The sequence below is a fragment of the Crotalus tigris genome, unplaced genomic scaffold (assembly GCF_016545835.1).
Source record: "Crotalus tigris isolate CLP2741 ecotype Arizona unplaced genomic scaffold, ASM1654583v1 scf7180000018544.1747854, whole genome shotgun sequence".
Taxonomy (NCBI): domain Eukaryota; kingdom Metazoa; phylum Chordata; class Lepidosauria; order Squamata; family Viperidae; genus Crotalus; species Crotalus tigris.
In genome coordinates, this window is record NW_024097068.1 from 1364736 (window position 1) to 1382482 (window position 17747).

The 17747-nt window shown below is 41.3% G+C and overlaps 1 protein-coding gene across 2 annotated transcripts in view; it reads left to right on the forward strand.

Annotated features, from left to right (window-relative positions):
- P3H4 (prolyl 3-hydroxylase family member 4 (inactive)) overlaps positions 1 to 17747 on the forward strand; it is a 56510-nt gene that overhangs the window by 24619 nt on the left and 14144 nt on the right. The window lies entirely within an intron of this gene.

A 17747-nucleotide genomic window follows, 5' to 3' on the forward strand; every position in this document is an offset into this window, starting at 1 on the left:
CCGGATATGTTGGTCTAGCATCCTAAAATGCTGGTTACTCAGTTCTGTACTGCAAAAGTCCCGATAATCTTGGATCCATCTCTTTAGGTTCCGTATTCTCCTATGTTGGTCATTGACCAGCGCATATAATGTGCGTCGTTGGAATTGACGGACTGCTTGCCGGCATTCCAAGGAGTCCACCGTTGGTTTTCTTCTTAATGAGTTCGGCGTTAAATTCTCCTTAATACAGCTATGAAGAAATGCTAGTTTGCGGTAGTTGGTTGAGACGCGCCGTGCGGATTTCTCCCATTTTCTGGCTCTGAGCAGAACTGCTCTACTATATTCACGATTAAAAAGGTTAAAAATATGAACCCTGGGGGTATACATGGTGAAGAAATAAAATGAACACCAGGGTAATAAAAACTATAAAAGTTTTTAATTAATTAAAACTATAAAAGTTTAATTAAAAGCGCCAAGCTTTCGCCGTCACCTGCCGGCATCTTCAGGGCTAGCGCGCCAGAGAATGAGGAAGTCCTTTATAGGCGTGTCAAGGTTTGCGCCCGGCTCCTTGATCTTGTTATCGGGCCTGATTGATTCAATTGCGTACGGTTAACCTGTTTTTCCTTTCTCTTTTTGGTTACATTTCTATCTTCATCCATCCTTATTTCTCTCAACCTTGGGGTGGTTGGGTGGCAACTCCAGTTGTTTCGGTTGTCTTTGCATTCTGACCTCCCCCCAGGTTCAGGTGGTAGTGCACATTCCACGTTCCTTTCACAGCCATGTCCTACCCAATTGTTCCTTTTAGAGTAACTTTCCTTTTTAGTCCCAATACTTTCATTTTTGGTGCGCCCGTCATCCTGATGGTCTTGCGAGCTGTTACGAGTCAAATAGGGCGTGGGGGGTGTTCAGCAGGGTGGAGGGGTCGTTTCCTGGTCATCGCCATACCCAGCTGTCCTGCGCGCGTCCTGCTTCGGGTACTCGGTCCGGGGTGTGTGTGTGTGGTAGTCGAATCACGCTCCTTCTGGCTGTCATAACGTTCCTCTTCAGCTCTGCCCCTTTCTGCACTGTTGGTGTTCGTGTGCATTCCATGGGAGTCCTCGGGATCGTCAGGTAGGGGGCGTGACGACTCAATCCCTCGCACTCCACCGCTCTCTGATCTTCTCCCCTCCTCCCTGGCGGTGCTCGGGGGTTCGTCGTTGGCCATGTCCCGTGATCTATCCCCCCTGGATCCGATCGCTCTGGCTGCGCGAGGGGGTCTTCTCCTCCCTTCCGGACCGGCCACGATGTTTCTTTTAGCTCGCAGGCGAGCTGTTGCGTTTGGCGATTCCCCCGCGCCTCCACCTGCCGTATCCTCCTTCGTCTCGTTCTCACTATCAGAACTCCAGATCTCAGTTTCCACCACCCCCCTAGTCCTCTGGGATTGCGGTAGCCTCACTGGGGTGGTCGGGGTGTCCCGTAGTTGCCCTTCCTCCTCCGGATTGCACCAGGTCTGTTGGGCAGTTTGCCCTTCCTCTTTGGTATCACCGGGATTATTATTAAGCCATCGGGGGTGTTGCCGCTGATTATTAATACTCCATGATCTTAAAGCCACGTATGCCGGGCATAGGTCGACATGTCTATTAATAGATCTATTATCCGAGAGCCATGCCTCCCTAAGCAGGCGGCCCCCTTTGGTGTTATCATTCGCCAATACGCTGACGCCACTAAAATTAAACCTATGACCCAGATCTACCGTGTGTGCCCATATCTGGGAGTAACAATCTCCCCTTCTCACTGCCAATCTGTGTTCGTGGACCCTGGTCTTGATCCGTTTAGCAGTCTCCCCAACGTAATTGCACTGGCAGTCCATGCAATCAATCCTATAAACGGCTGCCGATCTTTCAGTGTTGGGGAGCGGGTCCTTGGGGCGCATTATAGCCGCCCGCAGTGTTTGGTTTGGTCTATGGGCCACCTGTATGTTATACGGTGCCAGGATCCTCGCTGTGGCTTCTGATACATTATGAATATAGGGGAGGGTGATACGTGTGGTTGCCTGAGGTATGGATTCTTGGGATGTAAGGTTACCCCGGGGTCCAGGTGGTTTACTGAACTGATTGATAAGCTTTACCGGGTAACCATTACGTCTACACATTTGGAAGAGGTGGTTTCTCTCTTCCTTCTTGGCTCTGACGGTGCTGCAGTGTGTCTCCACCCGTTTAAATAATGTCCTGACACAGCTGACTTTATGGGCCATCGGATGATTACTCCCAAAGTGGAGAATCCTGTCCGTGCATGTTGGTTTTCGGTACACCCTGGTGGCCAGACATCCATCCACCTGGCGCTGCACCAATACATCCAGGAATGCCAAACTGCCCTGATCTTCCTCTTCCATAGTAAATTGGATGTCTGGGTATACCGAATTCAAAATGCCCATAAAGTCAGTCTTGTGTCGCTTCTTGATGACCGCAAACGTATCGTCCACATAGCGGGCCCAGAACTTTGGTTGATACCGGGCCATCGCTACGTGTTCCAACTGTTGGAGTACTATCTCTGCAACCACACTGGAGATCGGCGACCCCATTGGTGTTCCTTTAATTTGTTCGTATATAGTACCCTGGAAGGTGAAATAGGTGTTGAGGCATACTCCCATCAACTTTACAAGATCTTCCGTTTGAAGGGAGTCTTGGCGCTGCTCATGGTCTCCTTGATTTAACCGGTCTCTTAGGACCGTAACCGCAAGTTCCTGCGGGATGGAAGTAAACAGCGAAACTACATCAAAGGAGACCATGAGCTCATCTTCTTCCACCCTCAGGGTTTTAATTCTATTGAGGAATTCTTCCGCCGATCTCACAGTGGTATTGCTGTTATTTGCCAAGTGGCTGATGCGTGTGCTCAGCCACTTGGCAAGTTCAGAGATAGGGGTACCCCTAAATGCTACAATGGGGCGGAGGGGGACATTGGGCTTATGTATTTTTGGTAAGCCGTAAAATCTGGCGAGCGCTGAGTCGCCAGGGCGTATCTTTCTTAGCACCTCTTCCCCCATCCTCCCCTTACGTTTTAGGTCATCAAGAAGTCTGTTCGTACGGTTTCTCAACGTGGTGGAGGGATCTTTACTAACCACTCTATACGCAGCACCGTCCTGAAGTAAATCCAATACCTTGCTTACATACACCTCTTTGTCTAAAACAACAGTTGCCCTCCCCTTATCGGCTGGGAGGATGACAATAGTGTCATCCTTTCTAAGTTGGCTTAAAGCCACCCTTTGCTTTGCCGATAGCGTTTGGCAGCGTCTGTGGCTCATGACTAGGCTCGTAACCTGTTGCCTGACCACGTTCTTGGCTTCTTCCCCTGCCCCAGTGCGGTGTAGGGCGGGCTCTAATGCTGCCACAAAGTCCAGCGTGTTCGCATCAGTAAGGTTGTACCCTGTATCCCGTTGTAACACGGATAGTTGTGGCTGACTTAACACCCTTGAAGATAGATTGTGCACCACTCCCGGTAAGTTGTTATTACAAGACTCACGTAGCGAATTCAGTCTTTTCAGGAATACTCTCGTCATATGCTGAGTCACCCGGACCATAGTTTGCCGGATATGTTGGTCTAGCATCCTAAAATGCTGGTTACTCAGTTCTGTACTGCAAAAGTCCCGATAATCTTGGATCCATCTCTTTAGGTTCCGTATTCTCCTATGTTGGTCATTGACCAGCGCATATAATGTGCGTCGTTGGAATTGACGGACTGCTTGCCGGCATTCCAAGGAGTCCACCGTTGGTTTTCTTCTTAATGAGTTCGGCGTTAAATTCTCCTTAATACAGCTATGAAGAAATGCTAGTTTGCAGTAGTTGGTTGAGACGCGCCGTGCGGATTTCTCCCATTTTCTGGCTCTGAGCAGAACTGCTCTACTATATTCACGATTAAAAAGGTTAAAAATATGAACCCTGGGGGTATACATGGTGAAGAAATAAAATGAACACCAGGGTAATAAAAACTATAAAAGTTTTTAATTAATTAAAACTATAAAAGTTTAATTAAAAGCGCCAAGCTTTCGCCGTCACCTGCCGGCATCTTCAGGGCTAGCGCGCCAGAGAATGAGGAAGTCCTTTATAGGCGTGTCAAGGTTTGCGCCCGGCTCCTTGATCTTGTTATCGGGCCTGATTGATTCAATTGCGTACGGTTAACCTGTTTTTCCTTTCTCTTTTTGGTTACATTTCTATCTTCATCCATCCTTATTTCTCTCAACCTTGGGGTGGTTGGGTGGCAACTCCAGTTGTTTCGGTTGTCTTTGCATTCTGACCTCCCCCCAGGTTCAGGTGGTAGTGCACATTCCACGTTCCTTTCACAGCCATATCCTACCCAATTGTTCCTTTTAAAGTAACTTTCCTTTTTAGTCCCAATACTTTCATTTTTGGTGCGCCCGTCATCCGGGTGGTCTTGCGAGCTGTTACGAGTCAAATACGGCGTGGGGGGGTGTTCAGCAAGGTGGAGGGGTCGTTTCCTGGTCATCGCCATACCCAGCTGTCTTGCGCGCGTCCTGCTTCGGGTACTCGGTCCGGGGTGTGTGTGTGTGGTAGTCGAATCACGCTCCTTCTGGCTGTCATAACGTTTCTCTTCGGCTCTCCCCCTTTCTGCACTGTTGGTGTTCGTGTGCATTCCATGGGAGTCCTCGGGATCGTCGGGTAGGGGGCGTGACGACTCAATCCCTCGCACTCCACCGCTCTCTGATCTTCTCCCCTCCTCCCTGGCGGTGCTCGGGGGTTCGTCGTTGGCCATATCCCGTGATCTATCCCCCCTGGATCCGATCGCTCTGGCTGCGCGAGGGGGTCTTCTCCTCCCTTCCGGACCGGCCACGATGTTTCTTTTAGCGCGCAGGCGAGCTGTTGCGTTTGGCGATTCCCCCGCGCCTCCACCTGCCGTATCCTCCTTCGTCTCGTTCTCACTATCAGAACTCCAGATCTCAGTTTCCACCACCCCCCTAGTCCTCTGGGATTGCGGTAGCCTCACTGGGGTGGTCGGGGTGTCCCGCAGTTGCCCTTCCTCCTCCGGATTGCACCAGGTCTGTTGGGCAGTTTGCCCTTCCTCTTTGGTATCACCGGGATTATTATTAAGCCATCGGGGGTGTTGCCGCTGATTATTAATACTCCATGATCTTAAAGCCACGTATGCCGGGCATAGGTCGACATGTCTATTAATAGATCTATTATCCGAGAGCCATGCCTCCCTAAGCAGGCGGCCCCCTTTGGTGTTATCATTCGCCAATACGCTGACGCCACTAAAATTAAACCTATGACCCAGATCTACCGTGTGTGCCCATATCTGGGAGTAACAATCTCCCCTTCTCACTGCCAATCTGTGTTCGTGGACCCTGGTCTTGATCCGTTTAGCAGTCTCCCCAATGTAATTGCACTGGCAGTCCATGCAATCAATCCTATAAACGGCTGCCGATCTTTCAGTGTTGGGGAGCGGGTCCTTGGGGCGCATTATAGCCGCCCGCAGTGTTTGGTTTGGTCTATGGGCCACCTGTATGTTATACGGTGCCAGGATCCTCGCTGTGGCTTCTGATACATTATGAATATAGGGGAGGGTGATACGTGTGGTTGCCTGAGGTATGGATTCTTGGGATGTAAGGTTACCCCGGGGTCCAGGTGGTTTACTGAACTGATTGATAAGCTTTACCGGGTAACCATTACGTCTACACATTTGGAAGAGGTGGTTTCTCTCTTCCTTCTTGGCTCTGACGGTGCTGCAGTGTGTCTCCACCCGTTTAAATAATGTCCTGACACAGCTGACTTTATGGGCCATCGGATGATTACTCCCAAAGTGGAGAATCCTGTCCGTGCATGTTGGTTTTCGGTACACCCTGGTGGCCAGACATCCATCCACCTGGCGCTGCACCAATACATCCAGGAATGCCAAACTACCCTGATCTTCCTCTTCCAGAGTAAATTGGATGTCTGGGTATACCGGCATACGTGGCTTTAAGATCATGGAGTATTAATAATCAGCGGCAACACCCCCGATGGCTTAATAATAATCCCGGTAATACCAAAGAGGAAGGGCAAACTGTCCAACAGACCTGGTGCAATCTGGAGGAGGAAGGGCAACTACGGGACACCCCGACCACCCCAGTGAGGCTACCGCAATCCCAGAGGACTAGGGGGGTGGTGGAAACTGAGATCTGGAGTTCTGATAGTGAGAACGAGACGAAGGAGGATACGGCAGGTGGAGGCGCGGGGGAATCGCCAAACGCAACAGCTCGCCTGCGCGCTAAAAGAAACATCGTGGCCGGTCCGGAAGGGAGGAGAAGACCCCCTCGCGCAGCCAGAGCGATCGGATCCAGGGGGGATAGATCACGGGACATGGCCAACGACGAACCCCCGAGCACCGCCAGGGAGGAGGGGAGAAGATCAGAGAGCGGTGGAGTGCGAGGGATTGAGTCGTCATGCCCCCTACCTGACGATCCCGAGGACTCCCATGGAACGCACACGAACACCAACAGTGCAGAAAGGGGGAGAGCTGAAGAGGAACGTTATGACAGCCAGAAGGAGCGTGATTCGACTACCACACACATACACCCCGGACCGAGTACCCGAAGCAGGACGCGCGCAGGACAGCTGGGTATGGCGATGACCAGGAAACGACCCCTCCACCCTGCTGAACACCCCCCCATGCCCTATTTGACTCGTAACAGCTCGCAAGACCATCCGGATGACGGGCGCACCAAAAATGAAAGTATTGGGACTAAAAAGGAAAGTTACTCTAAAAGGAACAATTGGGTAGGACATGGCTGTGAAAGGAACGTGGAATGTGCACTACCACCTGAACCTGGGGGGAGGTCAGAATGCAAAGACAACTGAAACAACTGGAGTTGCCACCCAACCACCCCAAGGTTGAGAGAAATAAGGATGGATGAAGATAGAAATGTAACCAAAAAGAGAAAGGAAAAACAGGTTAACCGTACGCAATTGAATCAATCAGGCCTGATAACAAGATCAAGGAGCCGGGCGCAAACCTTGATACGCCTATAAAGGACTTCCTCATTCTCTGGCGCGCTAGCCCTGAAGATGCCGGCAGGTGACGGCGAAAGCTTGGCGCTTTTAATTAAACTTTTATAGTTTTAATTAATTAAAAACGTTTATAGTTTTTATTACCCTGGTGTTCATTTTATTTCTTCACCATGTATACCCCCAGGGTTCATATTTTTAACCTTTTTAATCGTATATATATATATATGTATATATGATTATTGATCCATGCAGGCAAACTCTTTGGCTAGATTAATCCAGTTTCAATTGGCTCTGTGGTAAACATACAGTGGAGTACTAATGATCAGCTGTGGGTGACAGCACTATATAGGATCTTCACTTGGGACAATTTAGCATTGTCTAAAAGAAAATTCATTAATTTTATTTATTTGTATCCTGCCTGCATTATTTTTACAAATAATCAAGGCAGCAAACATATCCAACACACATTCCTCCTACTTTCTCTACAAAACAACCCTGGGATGTAAAGTCCAAAGTAATCCACCTGGCTTTCATGGCTAAAGTGGGACTTGAACCCACAATCTCCTGCAATCTAGCCTAATGCTTTAATCTCTAGGCCAAATTGGCTCTCAGTTAGGTGAAGATCTCAGTGAGCTGAGACTCTCAGGTAAGGATCTTGTAAGGAAAAACAAATCTGTGATTTTGGGTTGGCTTCCCCTCTCTTTTGCTACTCCAGATTCTGGCCCTAGTCCAGTCAACAATAGCCACTTCATATGAGACTATTTCGATAATGTAAATACTGAAACAAGCATTTTTTCACATTATATTCTTAATAATTCTTCCATCTTTTTGCAGTAAATGCTCTCAGTTTTACTAACTGGTTGTCTATATTATGATTGGGAAAGCTAAAATAATATGCTGAGAGTTCCATGCTTAATTTTCATTCTTTGTTATCAGCATACCACACTTCTGCAATAACTTAGTTTGTCACAGCCGATATTAATGCTGAGTACATCAATTTTAAAAAAAGCTCCTACTCAATGTTTATGGTATAAAGTTTAAAATTATCAGATAGTGTTCACATACAATCTTATTGAAAGTCTCATAAAACAGTACAAGGATACAAACAATGTAAGAACTTCATAAATAAAAATAAGAACAGCATCAAACCAGATGGCTTCCACCCCAAGGTTCTGAAGAAACTGGCAGGCGTGATCTCAGAACCACTGAACTATATCTTTCAAAGATCCTGGAGCACTGGGAAACTACCAGAGGACTGGAAAAGAGCTGATGTATTTCCCATCTTCAAAAAAAAGGGGAAAAAATAGATCCAAGAAATGCAGACCTATCAGCCTGACCTCAATATCTGGGAAGATTCTAGAAAAGATAATCAAGCAACGAATATCAAGTGAATATCTAGAGGCAAACAAGTAACAGATCAGTAAACACCTAGAGGCAAACAAAGTCATAACCAAAAGCCAACATAGGTTGTCAAAAACAAATCATGCCAGACAAATCTTATTGCATTCTTTGACAAGATGAAAAAATTAGTGCACCAGAGAAATGCTGTGAATATAATTTACTTGGACTTCAGTAAGGCATTTGATAAAGTAGACCACAACCTACTACTAGATAGAAAACTCTCTAAGATAGAAAAATATGGGTTAGACAATATCATCACCAGATGGTGGTGTAATCCTCAATGGAATTGCATCTACATGGAGGGAAGTATGCAGTGGGGTATCCCAAGGCTCTGTTTTAGGCCCAGTACTCTTCAACATCTTCATCAATGATTTGGATGAGGGGATAGATGGGGAAGTCATCAAGTCTGCAGATGACAGCAAGCTGGCAGGAATAGCCAGCACTCAGAAGATAAGCTTAATATACAGAAGGATCTTGACAGGCTTGAACTTTGAGCGCTATCTAACAAAATGAAATTCAATGGTGAAAAAATTAAGCTACATTTAGGCAAGAAAAAGCAAATGCACAGGTACAGTATAGGTGGTACCTTGCCCAATAGTAGTAACTATGAGAGGGATCTCGGAGTCCTAGTGGACAATCGCTTAAATATGAGCCAGCAGTGTGCTGCAGCTATCAAAAAAGCCAGCACAATTCCAGACTGCATTAACAGAGGGATAGAGTCAAGATGATGTGAGGTGTTAATATCACTTTATAATGCCTTGGTAAGGCCACCCTTGGAATACTGCCTAAAGTTTTGGTCACCACGGTGTAAAAAAGATCTTGAGACTCTAGAAAGAGTGCAGAGAAAAGCAACAAAGATGATTAGGGGACTGGAGGCTAAAATATATAAAGAACGGTTGCTGGAATTCGGCATGTCTAGTTTAATGAAGAGAAGGACTAGGATGACATGATAGCAGTGTTCCAATATCTCAGGGGCTGCCACAAAGAAGAGGGAATCAAGCTATTCTCCAAAGCACATTTCCTGATGGTTAAAACAATTAAACACTGGAACAACGTGCCTTCAGAAATTGTGAATGCTCCAATACTGGAAGTTTTTAAGACGAGATTGGACAACCATTTGTCTGAAATGGTATAGGGTTTCTACCTAAGCAGGGGTTGGACTAGAAGACCTCCCAGGTCCTTTCGAAGTCTGTTATTCTATTCTATTCTATTCATAAAAATATGAAAATGAAAACTAAAAATGACATTTTAAAATCAGGGAAAGACTCTCAAAAAATGACTTCAGTCATTTTTAGAACATCAGCAAAGGGGGGGGGTCTACCTTAATCTCTTTCTGTGCTATGGCATTGGTTCTACTATTTTCTCTTGTTGACATGAAAGTCACATTAGTGTTAATTGGAATAGATGATCATGTAGGTAACTGCAAATCATAAAGGATAATATCAATCAAAACCAACATTTTATTTTGTATCCAGAAATTCATTGGCCATATGCTCTCAACGCTAGGAGCCAGAATATACATATACCATTGTATTTTTACCAATTATATTTTCTGAGTAATTTTTAAGTGCAGCCCCAAGTAGAGCATATTACATCTGTCTAGCCAGATATTTGCCAAAGGTATATATTAGTGTGCCATCATCAGATTTATCTTTAATTGTCATGTACCACCTATCACGCCTTGGTCAGTCAATGCTTTCACATAATGTTTTTTGGAAATAGAATGAATAGATTTAAGTTACCAGCCTTAATAGTAACCATCCACCTATAGTGTTTCCTATTAGTTGTAAGGGCAAAGCTGATACATTTGGGCATAATTTGGCCAGTATGTAATAAGTACTATCAAAACCCAATGCATGCTCATGCTATTCTGTGCAAGCCAGGATCTCTAATTTAGAAATTGTCTAGCAAGCCAACATACATGTCCTACAAGCCAGAGTACAAGCTGATACGCATTCAAAATTTAAAATAGATTTCTATGGACTTCATGAATGTCAGCAACATATCTACTAAAATAGTATGAATTGAAACATCAGACATCTGGAAGCACTATGTTAAACAATACTGGTCTAGTTTATGACCATACAGAGAACCTCTGTTTCATATTTTTGATAAAATTTCCATACACTCACATAAATATATGAGCACATTTTGCAATATACAAAGAGGGAAATGTCTCCTTTTTTCTTCAAAGCTGTGGTTTAATACTGAGTCATTCTGATAAAAGGTAAATTTATTTGACTTTCTCGCCATGTTCATAATCTGTTGAATGCACATAATGATGAATTTGGGGGGGGGGAAGCAGACTAATACAAGATAGAGGAAGGTATTTAAAATGTTTGGAAAGCATTTTAAAGCACCTAAAACAATACAGATGAACATTTTTTAAATGCTTGGAAGGAAGAGAAGGAAATAAATTAAAATATTTAATTTTTTAAAAAACCCTGACTCATATTACCTTTAAAGATCTTGATGCCCAGCTTTAATCTTAGAAAAGTAATAATTTCAGCCATACCTGAAATTAGTATCTTTTACTCAAATTTTGCCTCATGATAGATTGGGTGCATGACAGTCCTATAATGTTTTAGGAAGCCACCCTCTGATGAGGAATTCAAAGCCATGATTACAAAAGAGTGGTCTTAAGGGAAGTCTCAATGATTAAGATATATTTCTAGTTCTATCACCTTTGACATAAATTGTTGTCAAGAAATCCATGAATATTGGTATGACTAGGACTTCAGTAGAAGAGATAGCTAAGGAAGGACTGATGTGCACATACCGTATTTACAAAACCCTTCCCAGCCTCCCTTGCATGGTTGACGGAAAACAGGTCAGCAGATAGAAGGCTGCCTCTATGCTCTGCTCTACTCAGGACAGTAGTTTCTTTCTTAGCCTGGAGCAAATGAGAGACTTCCAGACACAAGCCTTCCTTTCCGCAAAGAGCATAGCACCCTGAAATTCTAAACGATGATGACAGAAACAGACATTGGTGGGGGCTGGAGAAGCTTTACTGGTGAGATAATTCATTAGAGGCAAATATTTCTCCAACATGTCTAGGAGAGACTGCAAAGCAAATTTTGGTAGCAGGCAGATGACTTCAGTCATAGATATTTTGACTCATGATACTGCCTCAGAGGTTCTCAGTGTTAATGGAGAAACAAGTCAGCTGGTGAAAAGGCCAGAGTATCAGGATGGTTCCTGGAATGTATTGCACTGTATTACTATTACTTATTGAATTTTGCATTCTGAGAATCTGTGTTTGCCCCCATTTATTTTTTCAAAGGAAGGAGGCAGTATGTTGCTTATGGTCACTTTACTCCAGTGTCCTTCTTCACTATCTTGTTTATTCAAGCTAGTGCAGAGGTTTAATTACAGACCATTTAATTACTAGGCAGTGCATAATAGATGCCAGTCTTATTCTTCTGGTCTTAAGCAGACCTCTTAGGAATGATCTCCAGTTAAGTTGCCAAAGTCTGTTTGATCAAAGTCTGCCACAAAGCAGTCTGCAGTTAGTTCTCGACTTACAGCAGTTCGTTTAGTGAGCATTCGAAATTACAATGGCACTGAAAAAAGTGACTTATGACCATTTTTCACACTTAGGATGTTGCAGCAACCCTAGGGTCACATGATCAAAATTCAGACACTTGGCAACTGACTCATATTTAGGACTGTTGCAGTGTCCTGGAGTCACAATGATCCCCTTTTGTGACTTTCTGACAAGCAAAACCAAAGGGGAAACAAGATTCACTTAACAACCATGTGACTAACTTAACAACTGCAGTGATTCACTGTCTTAACAAGTGTGGCAAGAAAGATTGTAAAATTTGGCAAAATTCATTTAACAACTATCTTGCTTAGCAACAGAAATTTTGGGTTCAATTGTCATAAGTCAAGGTCTACCTATAGCCTAGTTTTCCCCTTTTTAGTTTATTTATCCTTCTTTTTACTGTGGTATATATGCTGTTCCAATTCAACAGAACTCTTGTGGCCCCTGCAGACAAAATTGTAAAATGATGATTGTATAGAAATATTGTGCTAAGTTATTACTGTTTATCTTCCAGCAGCCATCACTTAGAATTCTTAGAAACCTAGTCACAATTTAATTTAATTTGTACAACATGAATATATGCAAACAACATGAAATTATACAGAATTAGATTTATTACATAAGAATTTTCAATACTTCAATAGTTAAGATATTTTTATTTTATTTTTCATTTCTATAGCTGCCTGTCTCAAACAAGTGACTTTAGGAAGTGAACAGTCATAAAACAATTACTGTAGAAATAATTGTGACATGGTACAAAAATAAATATATACGGCAGCTAACAAAAAATGTCTAGTTAAGGAAACAGGCTCTTCACGCACTTGGGATCCCAGGCCCCAACACAAAACCAGATCTTTAAAACCTTGCAAAAGGCCAACAGGATCGAGGTCATCTTTAGTTCTGAAGGGAGAATGTCCACAGGACAGGGGCTACGAGAGAGAAGTCGCTTCTAGTCCCTGCCAGCCAATATTCCTTATGACTGCATATAAATTTTGAAAAACTGCAAATACAGCACTTTTCACTAGTATAAATCATATATGTACAATAAGGAATTATAGTTACCTTCTGTTCAAACACTTGAAGATCCATTGTTATTTAACAGATCATTGAAACATTAGCATGTTAAGACTTTATATTAAGAGAAACATAGATTTGGGGTGTGGTACAAGCCCATATATAGAAGTATAATTCAAAAATGGTTTTCCAATTGAATTAAAGTCTGTGCCAGATTGAATATGAAGTTATTTTGGATCAAGGCCCAACCCTTGGGCTGTGGCATGTTTGGAACTGGGCTGCGAAAGTGGTAGATGAGCACGCACGAGCAGCTCCATTTGTTGCAAGTAGCAAGCAAGCGAACACATGCACAGTTCCATTTGTGCAAGGGGTAGGCACACGAACACACTGCTTGCACAAATGGAATTGTGTACGCTCGTCCACCACTTGCATGGAACTATCCCCTCCCCCCCATCAGTCCACAAAGCCAGAAAGGTTGGGGACTGCTGGATTAAGGCATACTTCCATAACCTTAATTAGCCATTCATCTACAAAGGAATTATGCCTACAGTGTACTTTCCAATAAGAAGCATAAAATGACTTGTGGCAGTAACCACATATAAAATGCATTTGGCACATATGTTATATTTTGCTTAGCGATATTTAATTAAGAAATAAGTTGGAAAGGAAATTCAACTCTTAGATTTTGTTTATAAATCATTTTCCAAAATTGTCACAACATATGAAAAAGCAATGACAGTTGCTCCTGACAGTTCAGTTTTCAGGAGTTTTCATTTTAGTAATCAATACTAAATATATCAGCAATATATATCAGCAATAATAAATATATCATATAATATTTAGTATATATTTAATGTTTTCTTCCTTTGAAAATCTCACATTGTATATCAATTATTGTGTTTAAATTCTACATTTTCAATAAAAGTAAGGTAAAACAAGGCATAAAGGTAAGGTAAAACAAAATAATTATCAAATGAGGTCTAGAAAAGCAGAATGATTTTGATGTAAATATTATTATTAAATAGTTCTTTACTATTTATTAGGTTCAGTAAATGCTCCAAGTTTTGTGTTATAAGATTTTTCAGATTCAGTCAGATCTCTGAGTGGTCCCCTTTTTTATTAATTCTTTGGGAAGTGTTGAAATCATTCAATTAGTTATGATTAGTCTAAAGAGAAAATAATTTCATCTTCATATTGTCAGCAATTAAATATTGTAATCTTTGCCGTCTTTACACTGAGTGAATTTCTTTGTGCTTTCCTCTTTATGAAAATAAATACTTAGTCCTGAGGTTGGATGTTTTAAGTTTCAGCTATTTTTTTCCTGTATTTATTCAAATGATCAATGGGCTGCTTATTGAGCTGTATATTTTTGTCTGTATCAATCCTCATTTATTTGTGCAAATCATTTGGGAGATCTGCTTTCTCAGCAGAAATAAATGAATAATAAAGTGATACAATCCAATTTGTAATTTTGATTAAGTAATTAATATAATTTGAAATTCAGAACTATCAGGCTACCTTGTTCTTTTACTATCTGCACCATGTAAAGTGTGTTAATTGTTTCTGCCAGTCACATATTTTATATTTTGATTGGAATCATTTGGAAGAGAAAATCTTTAAATAAATCTTTATTATTATTTGCAATGTCAATTGCAAATAGTTTTAGTTTATTTTCTTAATTTGCTAATTTAGTTCCTGAAATTTTGTTTTCTTTAAACATCTTCTTTGCCAATGACTACAGATAAGAATAAAGAAAGAGACAACACAAACTTCTCTTCATTATAATATATTTTTGTAATACCCCTCCTGCACATTTACAATCATCTTGGATTTTTTTCTTCATAAATTCTCTGTATCCATATGAAATAAATTTGAACTACAATTCATTTTCTTCAGAATCGTAAGACTGAAAGACCAATTCCAAATTATCAAAAGTTTTCTTCACATTAAATAACATTATTGTTGCCCTCTTGTTTGTCAATAACATTCAAGATATTTCTAATAGAGTATGTTATACATCTCTTTGGAACAATTCCAATCTGACCAGGATTGGAATATCATTTCTTCTCTGCAAGCATTACTGTAAAAAAGAAATCTACATTTAATAAGACAATAGGTCTATATGGTGGATTGAGTTGTCCCCCTCTCTGTAGATCAGAGGGATGAAATGTTCTTTCCTTCATCATGTTGCTGTATCTAATTTATTGCCTGGGTTACTGGTTTAATCAAAATATATTGACAGTTCTTATGGTATATTTTAGAGAAGCCATCAGGTTCTAAAGCAGTGTTTCTCAACTTTGACAATTTTAAGGCATGTGGACTTTTGTCCAACCTTGTCAAGGTTGAGAAACACTGTTCTAAAGCTTTGTTCAGTTTCAGTTTTTGTATTGTTCAATATTCTATTGTACATTTAGATTTTTTTGTGTTAGTCTGTTAATTTCATGCTCTTCAATCTTTTCAGATGTCTGTAATTTAATTCTAATTATTTTAGAATTGTGCTTTAGCATTGGTTATTGGATGAAATTAAATGTAAATATTTTACTAAAGTTTGTTTTCAATAATTTGCAGTACAGTATTCTTATCCATTTATTTATTGTAAATTAATGTTGTTTCTTGAAGTTTATTTCAATATTGTATTTTATTTTTTCAATGTTTTAATTTATTTTATTCTAATTATGTTAAAAGTGTGCTTAACTTTGATTACGGAGTATAATATATAATTATTTATATTTATACGTTATAGTTAGGGGCACTTATCTCAAAATCTTTTTTTATTTTTTTGGAAATATGATATATAAATAAACAAATCTCTAAATATTATTTAAAAAATAGGAACAGTGGATGACTGCAGCCAAGTCATCTTTTTGAAATCTTCCTACTTGCCTTTTCCCCACAACAATCTTTTTGAGAGATCCCCTGTAATATCCTTTGTGCCTGCAAAGATTGGCAGTCTTTCACTTTAAAGAAAGAGTATAATGCCAATGCTCACCTGAAAAAGAAATAATATTTGAGGATTATCTAGGAAAATCCCCAAAATTAGAACAAAGACTTTTTCCCTTTTAAAATCTACTTGTCTTGCTGCTGAAATTTTAGTAGGTGTTGATATGATCAGAACAAAACCAGATTACTGTAGGTTAGATAGGCTAGTTAAAAACTTGCTGACTAGATGGCTCTGAAAAACTAAATAGCTCCTTCTTGTTTGAATCCAAAATTCCAATATTATGGTTCTCCCTCCTTATTTCTCTGTACTGTGGATTTACAGCATAGCTCCATTTTGTCCCACACATTTGCCTTTTATTAAAATTGATAAGGTTAAACTTAAGTTCAATATTAATATTTCAGTCCCCCCATCTTTCTGAATTGCCCTTTTATATTTTTATAACCTCTTGTTTTGAATATTTTATTCAAAGCAACATAGCATCTACCAGCTGTGGATCCCTCTATAGCTTTATAAATTATAAATGTTACATGTCCATCTCACCACAATCAAAAAGGTCAAGGCAATTGACATAAGTATGCATACATAGCTCCAATTTTATTTTCTGTTTTCAGTTTCAGAGAGGAGGCGAATGAGGGTGGAAAAGGGATGAAAGTCAGCTTGATGAATATAAAAAGCCTTCTCTAAAATTGCACAAAGTGTGAAAGATTCATTGATTAAATGAATGTTTGACAGTTGCAGACAGCAGTCAAAAATGTCCTATTTATGTAAGCCTATGGCTAATAGGCTAAACTCAGTTTAATAGATCATACCTTATGCAAACCTGGTCAAATTTTCACTTTTTGAATGTGCAGTTGGTAGTGATTAAACTTTGAGGTGTGAAACAAAATATTATCCATGCATTTTTTATCCAGCAGCTCAAGGCAGCATATAGTGCTCTCCCATTTTCCCTCACAATAATCCTGTTAAATAGCCCAAGGTAAACTTTCATTTCTGAAATTAGGGGATTAGGAAAGTGGAGGCTAAAATATATGAAGAATGGTTGCAGGAACTGGGTATGTCTAGTTTAGTGAAAAGAACGACTAGGGGTGACTTGATAGCAGTGTTCCAATATCTCAGGGGTTGCCACAAAGAAAAGGGAGTCAAAGCACCTAAAGGCAGGACAAGAAGCAACGGATGGAAACTAATCAAGGAGAGAAGCAATAAAGAACTAAGAAGAAATTTCCTGACAGTTAGAATAATTACTCAATGGAACAACTTACCTCCGGAAGTTGTGAATACTTCAACACTAGAATTTTTTAAGAGACTGGACAACCATTGTCTGAAATGATATAGGGTTTCCCTGCCTGAGCAGGGGGTTAGACTAGAAGACCTCTAAGGTCCCTTCCAACATTATTATTATGGCCCTGAAACCATATAGGCCTTGATAATCTAAGAACAGCACTTAAACCATAGCAACATTACTTTAAACCGAAGCAAGCTACTAACCCAGAGCCCAGTTGTAATATGCTTATAGAGCAGTGGTTCTCAACCTGTGGGTCGGGACCCCATTTGGGGTTGAACGACCATTTCACGGGGGTCGCCAAACAATGCAGTCCACCATTTTTTTCCCCTTTTCCTTAGCTGTGTTACTCCCTTTTATTCTATTGGCTTTTGAAAGCCAATAGAATAGACTCTCTTGAATAGAGTCTAATTCTATTGGCTTTCAAAAGACAATAGGAATTGTCCAGGCTGTCTCTGCCCTGCTGAGCCCACCAAAAGTCCCATTCTGCAAACGGTGCTGCATCAGTTGAGTAGTCCTCGACATACGACCGGTTGAGTAGTCCTCGACTTATGACCGGTTGGGAGTCACGGCATTAAAAAGATTGAGAACCACTGTTATAGAGTC